This window comes from Triticum dicoccoides, chromosome 7B (assembly GCF_002162155.2).
Source record: "Triticum dicoccoides isolate Atlit2015 ecotype Zavitan chromosome 7B, WEW_v2.0, whole genome shotgun sequence".
In the NCBI taxonomy this organism is placed as follows: Eukaryota; Viridiplantae; Streptophyta; class Magnoliopsida; order Poales; family Poaceae; genus Triticum; species Triticum dicoccoides.
The window spans coordinates 657,926,105-657,935,167 of NC_041393.1; the positions used below are offsets into that span (position 1 = coordinate 657,926,105).

General features: G+C 50.1%; 1 pseudogene; it reads right to left on the reverse strand.

The window, feature by feature from the left end:
- Positions 1 to 2,305: 2,305 nt before the first annotated feature.
- LOC119339300 lies at positions 2,306 to 4,262 on the reverse strand (annotated as a pseudogene).
- Positions 4,263 to 9,063: the final 4,801 nt, after the last annotated feature.

A 9,063-nucleotide genomic window follows, 5' to 3' on the forward strand; every position in this document is an offset into this window, starting at 1 on the left:
TGGTGTCGGATCAACAAAAATAGTTGCACGACCATCAGAAGGTGGCATATGAGCACTAGTTGCTGTTGGAGGGGCGCCACGCCCTGGATGAGTAGGCAATTTGGCCTTCTTTTTCTTGCACTTGTGGAAATGGTTAAGATATGTGCGCGTCGCTTTTATGTGTTTCTTCAGAATTGCAGTAGTAGCATCTGACCCACTAACAACCCGAGCAAGACTAGCAAAATCCATTGACACGTTTGTATGACGGAGTTGCTTCTTTGACGCCGCTGGAGTGAAGCTGAAGCAACAACCGGCCACTTCAGCACAAAAGCAGCCCACTTACTCTCAAACTCTTCTGGAGTGAAGCTGAAGCCAATGCAATCATTGAAATCAGCTGGCATTCCTGGGTTTCTCCCCACCATGCCACCTAGCCTCGCTGGCTAGAGTCAAATTGACTATGATCTCTTTTCACGCATGCTGATAGCACCCGAGCACCCGACGAGGGAGCAAGTTTGGCTTGTCATGCGTGGCTTGAGCTCCTTTGGCCAGACGTATCTGCACTACCATAGTGGGATATCTTGTGTCCCTCCTTGGCTACTTGGTGCTAATGGGTTGAATTGGGAAAACAATGTGGGGGAATGAACGCGAGCATATGGAATGTACTGTAAAGATGCTATCGTAATTACACATGGGAATGACAAGACTTCACCAGAATCATACCATTTTACCTTTTTGAATAACAAGCCGAGCAAACTAATATGATCTTACACGGCGGTCTTTCTTTCATCATGAGTATTTTCGTCTTTGAATATAACACATTTTGTTGTGACAAGCCTCAAAGCTCTCACGCACACACTCAACCTAGCCACCTTTTGGATGGGCCTCGCCCCGGACGAAACCCTGAAGTCAGCCTCGGATTCTTCATCCTCTCCATCATGGAGGCGGAGTGCTACCTATAGATCGCAATGCAGCCGCCAGCTCCACTATGTTGCATAGCTGGGCACACACCATGGAAGCGGGAGAGCGGATGGAGGGTCCAGCGTCCATTGTTGTTGTTCTGTCTAGCGATTCTGAATTAATCTGGTCAATACAACATTTTCGATCTTAACAGGGAAGGGGGCGTTGGCCCTCCTATCCCTTATGTCGAGGTAAGAGCAACTCCAACAGCACCCCTTGCAGTTTCTCCCGCTTGAAGGCTTGAACTCGCCATACATACGGGTACTTCTCGACACCTCCATTGGTTTCTACCGACTCGAACGCCTTGATGCACATGGTGGGGACGGGAGGGTTGGCGCAGTCGAAAACCTATTGGCTCGATAGGGTGACAAGGCTTCACCAGTGTGCAGCCCCTCCATGGTGCCTACCGGCTACCGCCGTGACTGCCCATCAGGCCCCTGCTTGTGCAGAAACAGGCAGATATGTTGGCTAAGCGACGAAGGAACGCCAAGATGAAGGATGCGTAGTAGCAGTAGTTCATAGGCAAGTAAATGAGCAAACGATGTGCCGATGTCTCCCGGGTCCATGGGTGTCGTGACAGCCCCAACCAAGCATCAGTCCACCACCGGCGCGAGGGCATCATCTTCATATATTCACGTTATATCACTGATAGCAATGATAAAATATCATACAATAAATATCATTAATTTAGATTTAAATTTGGCTATTATGCCATTCTAAGAAACACCTTTGTATAGACTGGATGAATGCATATAATTAAGTTTAGATTGCAAGATAGCATGGTATCTTTGGATTATGATATAGCTATGCACGATGATTTAGCATTGATTGTTAGTCATTAATATTATATGTACACTTCCAGAAATATGTATATAATTATTATGTTTCACCAAAACAGTGGCCAAATATTGTTTGGATAAAGTTATAAAGACACATGTTATTCTATATTTGTGTTATTTGAAAGATGAATGTAGTGTGTTCGGTTTGAAATGGTGTAATAATCATCATCTCTAATAGGTATAAGAGTGGGATGTTATATTATTTTTGTACTCCAATTAATAACCCAGTAATCAGATATATGTTTGTATACCATTATAAATCAATCAACTATGATACATCTAAGTAAAAAAAAACTATGATACATCTCGGTATTCTTATTAGTTATGAATTGTTTAGGCATGAAAACAAAGATTTATCAGATGTGGTATGCTAACAAATATATGGTCAGCCAGATTGATGACCAATTTTTCTCTTGTATTTGGTGCTCCTCTTTTCCTATCGTTTTGTGCTTTTCAATAAGCAACTTCTATTTTAAATTGAATGTATCACTATCTCTTGGCTTAATTTTCTATTATTTATTGATGAAGATCTAATGGTTACAATCTATTAATAAATGGATGGTTCGCCAGGGCAATCCTTGTCTCCCCGCAAAAAGAAAGAAAGAAAGGGCAATCCTTGTCAACCCGCCAATGAGATCCAGAATCCACCTAGCTACTTGCTGAATAAGCATGCAGTGATTCTGCTTATTCTTGAAAAACACTTTATACCTCTGAATATACAAGCAGAAATAACGGATTTTTGGGAAACAAAATTGCCAACATGAATTTAGCAAGATTTTCACAGAACATATTTGTCTTCGACCTAATACAAGGCGGGATCCAAATACGAACGGAACCATGTAGAACTGTGGCTGCATTTAGAATAGATCGGTCATCAATCATTTTTTTTAACTCTGGTCAGTCGAAGTCGATAGTCTTCAAGTCCAATTATACACTACCGCAGTTTGAACAATCAAAAACCTGTTACTACGACGCATGATGAAACCATTCTCACCAAGTCTTGTCCAGTTCCAAAAGAACTAAACAAGCAGCTGCAGTCTTGTATGCAAAACCAACAGGGGAATATGCAGGGGGATAACAAAACAAGCCTGGCAAGAGATGATTTTTCACAAAACAAGCATTTAGCATGTACCAAAATCCACCAACTAAAGGAGAAAATGCAGCCGTGCAGTAGTTGCTCAGAACGTACATGGAAGTAGGATAAATGCCATCATCAGGCGACAGACATGCATATTAAGTTCTACACGTCATCATAATGAAGTTCTAGTAAATCAAGCATCAAAAGAAAGTAACAAAATGCATAGACTCGTTGAACTTCAGCACCTATAGCTTGTCTCAAGTACCTTGTCCCACGCACAGAGAGGAGAATGCGTAAGCGCTGAAGGGCAGCTTGCCTTCAGTACCTTCTCCCGCGCACAGAGAGGAGAATGCTAGTAAGCGCTGAAGGGCAACTTGCCTCCAGATGCCTATACCCCTCCGTCGCCACCACAGCATCAAAGATTGCAGGAGTACTGATGATGAACTCAAGACACTTGGCCTTGAGGTGCGAGCAGTTGTGCTGCTCAGCCAACGCCAGAGTTGTCGCCGCCGTGTCGACCGTGATGCCACCGGAGAGCTTGCCCTCACAGAGGACTTTGAGCCTGTCCAGCCCATACCTGTCAGCAGCCGCAAGAAGATGCTGGGCCATCGGCGCCGCGGCTTCCAGCTCTTGATCAAGTTCAGGCATGGTGTCGGTGTAGATGAAGTGCAACATGGCCTTGAATGCTGCCGTCTCCATGTCCTCGACCACGACGTGTTGAGAGCTTGCCTCCCTCATGTGCCCGAAGAACTCGGCCATCAGGACAGGGGACCTTGCGGCGAGAATGAGCTTGTGAGCAAGGAAGGACTCACCACGGACGAATAACGTGACGTCGCCTCCGGTCCCGCCCCGCAGCAGCTCACCAAGGTGCTGGTGCAAGTTGGAGGTCGGCACGGGCACTGTGGTTGCCGCATCCGGCAGTTCCTTCATGACTATGATGGTGCACCGCACAATCAAGTAATCGTCCTGGGGACAAGCCGGCGCCGGCAGAGATGATTTTTGCACGAGCTTGAGTCGATTTGAGCAATCTGCCTGGCGATTGAACACATGTGACACCCTCGTTTCAGAGTGTGGCATATTGTTAGACAGGAGACTCGGTGACCGAGTCTCCCCACGATCTGCGCACGACTGGGCGCACGTACTCGGTTACGTTGGGTGTGGCCCTCCTATATGTACTCTGTCTTGTACTCTGAATGAATTAAGGAAAGATTTCAATCAGTTTTCATGGTATCAGATTATCTCCCGATCCCCTCCTGAACTTCCCTAACCATGACTGGCCCCGGCAACCCATCCCAGCCCGCCGCCGGCACCCAAACCAATCCGTCCACCTCCTCCACCACCACCCTGACTATTCCCTCCTCTCTCTCCTTCAGCGACACCATCACCGACGTCACGCCATTCATCCCCATCGTTCTCGATCTTCACAGCCGGAACTACTATCACTTGCGCCATCTGTTCGAGATCCACCTCGGCCGCTGCTCTCTCCTCCATCATCTCTCCGATGACTCACCTCCGTAGCCTCACAATCCACGCTGGCTCAAAGATGATCTCGCCATCATCCAATGGCTCTCTATGTTTTTAAGGCGGTAAGGCGAGGCGAGGCGCTGGGGGGGCGCCTCACTGCCTAAGCGCTAAGGCATAAGGCGAGGCGATGCCTTAGAGACTTGTAAGCAACAGAATTAAGTAGAATTTGGTAGGCATTAGGCAACTAGGCATACAGCCATACACACCTTGCAACTGATGGTTGTAGAGCCCATATAGTTCTGGAGAGGATGGAGAATCTGCAGGAGAGGAGGAGGAACTGCAGGAGAGGAGGGGGAGGGGGATCTGCCAGAGAGGAGGGGGAAGCTGCCAGAAAGGAGGGGGAGAAGCTCAGATCCAGCCTGGGGGTGGGGGGAAACTGAAAATGGTTACAGGTCTCTCTCTCTCCCTCTAGTACCTGTTGGCGCCAAAACAAAGTTTCCCTCCTTTTCCTCCCCTCCCGGTTATCTGTTTCCTGCCTAAACCACCCAGCTCTGTCTAAGGCGTCCTTATTTGCCTAAGGCAGACACAGTGGCGCCTAGGCGGATGCCTTGGACGCCTTAGACACACATGTAAGGCAAGGCCGACGCCTTGCCTCCTAGGGGCTCCCTGACGCCTAGGCGTCGCCTAAGCGACGCCTTAGGGACGCCTTAAAAACAGAGATGGCTCTACACGCGCATCTCCACCAAGCTCTTCAACCTCGTCGTCAAGGACGGCGCGACGGCGCGCGATATCTGGGTGGAGCTCCGTCGTCTTTTTCAAGACAATTGGGACGCTCGCATCTCTGCCCTCAACACAGAGCTGCGCACGGTCATCCAGGGTGATCGCCCCGTTGGCGTCTTCTGCCAGCAGATCAAGGCCATCGGCGACGAACTCCGCGAGCTTGGAGAAACGGTTGCCGATCATGCTCTTCTTCACGCACTCATGGGTGGCCTGGACGAGCGGTTCGCCCAACAGGCGTCCTTGATTCCGCTTCTCCGACCTCTGCTGACCCTGTCCGAGGCCCGTTCGATGCTGCAGCTCGAGGAGCAGACTCAGGCCCGCAAGACTGGCGCCCCGCGCCTCTTCCACACCACGGCGCGCTCCGCTCTACCACCAGTGGCTCCTTCGTCCGCACCGCCTGCCGCGCAACCGCCGCCAGGATGGCGCCCCAGCCCCAACTACAAGGGTAAGAACCCAATTTACCGTCCACCGAAGCAGGGCTCTTCTTCCTCGGCGTCGAGTTCGTCGGCGCCCGCGGCATCGTCCCCACCTCTGCCGCCTGCGGCGTCTTCCTCGCCGGTTTCTTCCACATGGCGCCCCACAACTGATCCGTGGACTGGGCTCGTCCAAGCCTGACCGATGCCTTGGGCTGCGCCGTCCCCGTACGGTGCGCCGCCCGCCTACAGTGGAGCCTGGGCGCCCGACATGCGCCCCTCTGCCGGCGCTCCTGGTCTCCTCGGGTCCCGGCCGCCGCCGCACGCCAACACTGCCTACGCGCCCTTGTACCAGTCTACTCCTGCACCAACGACGCCGTCCATGTATCCCTATGGTGTTCCTCCGGTTCCGAGCTGGGAGATGGGCGGTCCCTCGGCGCAGCCTTCTTCCTCGACGTACCACCCGGCTGCCTCTACTTCGACTTGAGCTCCGCCGACCTGGGACCAGGCTGCTCTCATTGCGGCTCTGAACTCGCTTACCACTCAGGACACAGGTACAGAATGGATCTTTGATTCTGGTGCATCTACGCATATGTCTGCATCTAGTAGTACGCTTTCTTCTCTCCATCCATCTATTCTCTTTCCATCCATCACAATCGGTGATGGCTGTACTGTTCCCGACTCTTGCGTTGGTTCAGCCACTCTTCCCTCTTCTCGATCACCACTTCTTCTTCGCGAGGTTCTGGTAGCCCCTGCTCTTATCAAAAATTTGATTTCTGTTCGCCGTTTTACAATTGATAACCATGTTTCTGTGGAGTTTGATCCATTTGGTCTGTCTGTGAAGGATCTCCACAGCAAGGAGGTGATAGCCCGGTACAATAGCTCCGGCGACCTCTATAGCATCAGCGACGTACCTTCTTCGACACCTCATGCTATGCATGCTTCCGTGTCCCTCTGGCATCGCCGCTTTGGTCACCCCCAACGCCAGTACCACGTCCAAGCTTCTTCAAGAATTTCAGCTTCCGCATGATCGAGCCTCTCATGATAGCACTCTGTGTTCCGCATGCCAAATGGGCAAACATGTTCGCCTGCCCTTTGGCACATCTACCAGTAGCAGTACTTTTCCCTTTGAGTTGTTGCATTGTGACCTATGGACCTCTCCTATACCTAGTGTTTCTGGCTTTAAATACTATCTTGTACTTGTGGATGACTATTCTCACTATATATGGTATTTTCCTATTCGCAACAAATCAGAAGTTCATGGTCTTTTCGTTAATTTTCAGAATTACGTCTATACCCACTTCTCTCTTCCCATCCGCTTTTTACAATGTGACAACGGACGCGAATTTGACAATACTCGCAATCACGAGTTCTTTCTCCACCATGGCATTCTTCCACATTTTTCTTGTCCTTACACATCCTCACAAAACGGGAAAGCCGAGCGCTCGCTACGCACCATCAATGACATTCTTCGTACACTCCTTATCCAAGCATCTATGCCACCCAAATTTTGGGTCGAAGCACTCCGACACGCTACCTATCTTCTTAACATTCGTCCCACTACCACCTGCCCTAAATTTTCTCCCTACGAATCACTTTTTCTTGCATCACCTCCCTATGATAGCCTCCACACTTTTGGCTGTCTTTGCTTTCCAAACATCAGCGCCACAGCACCACACAAACTTTCTCCTCGCTCCTTACCTCGTGTCTTCCTTGGACACTCGGAGTCTCACAAAGGCAATCGTTGCTTTGACCCACAAACTGGTCGTGTTCTCCTCTCTCTACACGTTACCTTCGATGAAGCAGTCTTTCCCTTCGCCTCACACTCCTCACCATATTTTTCCGCACCACTTTCCGCCACCAAACAGACCAGCCATAGCTCCTCTCCGATCGACGTGCATGGCCTGCATGGTCCTGTTCACGTGGTCTCATCCCAGCCAATCAGCTACCCCCTGCCAGATTCCCCTGTGCGCATATCTTCTCCGGGATCCGCACCCTCCCTTTCCCGCAATCATTGCACCGAACCCGACGCTAATTCTTCTGCAGCCAATCCCACTGCTGATTCTCCCGGGCCCGCCACTACACCGTCGACACCACTGCATGCCCCATCCGCTGCATCTTCAGGGCCCGCCACTACACCATCAACCCTACCCCATGCATCTGCCACCCCACCAATCACACCGCATGCATCTTCCCCTCCCATGCATGCATCTTCAGCTGCCTCTCCACACACACCGCAGGACATGCGTTCTCGTTCTTCGCCTTCCCTTCCCCCGCGCCCATTGCCTAAGACAGTTGTTCCTGTTCCTATTCCTACAAACGACCACAACATGCGAACTCGCAGCAAGGCAGGTTTTGGTCTCCCCGTCAAACGCCTCAACCTCACTGCCTCATCCACTCCGCTTTCTCCACTCCCTTCTTCTTATAAAACCGCACTTCTCGGCCCAAACTGGCTTCACGCCATGAAGGAAGAGTATGATGCTCTTCTTCTAACGACACCTGATCTCTTGTTCCCCGTCCTCATGGTGCCAATGTTGTCTCCAAGAAATGGGTTTTTTGCCATAAGTTTAACTCTGATGGCTCATTGTCTTGTTACAAGGCTAGGTGGGTTTGTCGCGGTGACTCTCAACAAGCTGGTATTGACTACGATGAAACGTTCTCTCCGGTGGTTAAACCAAGTACAATTCGTGTCGTCCTCAGTCTTGCCACCTCTTCTTCTTGGCCTATTCATCAATTAGATGTCAAGAACGCCTTCCTTCACGGTTCCCTAAACGAGACTGTTTTTTGTCGCCAGCCGCTTGGTTTTGTTAACCCATCATTCCCTGATCACGTTTGCCGTCTGAACAAATCACTATACAGACTCAAACAGGCGCCTCGTGCTTGGTTTCATCACTTTGCCACTTTTATCCAAACACTAGGATTTCTTCCCTCTCGCTCAGACTCTTCCCTCTTCATTCTACAATCACAGTCTCATACTGCATACCTGCTTCTCTATGTCGATGATATTGTGCTCACTGCCTCCTCTACCTCTTTTCTTAACACCATCATTGCCTCTCTCCGTCATGAGTTTTGCATGACTGACCTAGGTGCTCTCCACCACTTTCTGGGAATTGCCGTGACCCGGTCTTCTTCCGGACTCTTTCTCTCTCAACGTCAGTATGTCCTCGATCTCCTCTCTAAAGCTGGTATGTCCGACTGCCATTCCTCCTCAACACCTGCTGCCCCCGGTTCAAAGCTTTCCGCCGAAGGTGACCCATATCCTGATCCTACTCTCTACCGTAGCATCACTAGTGCTCTCCAATACATGACTCTTACTCGTCCAGAAATCACATACGCTGCCCAGCAAGCCTGTTTGTATATGCATGACCCTCGTCTCCCTCACTTCAACCATGTCAAACGTATCTTGCGTTATCTCAAGGGTACTCTCGATCATGGTCTTTCTATTTCACCCTCGGCACCAACATCCCTAACCGCGTACTCTGATGCAGACTGGGTTGGATGCCCAGACACTCGTAGATCTACTTCTGGCTATTGTGTATACTTGGGTGATAAC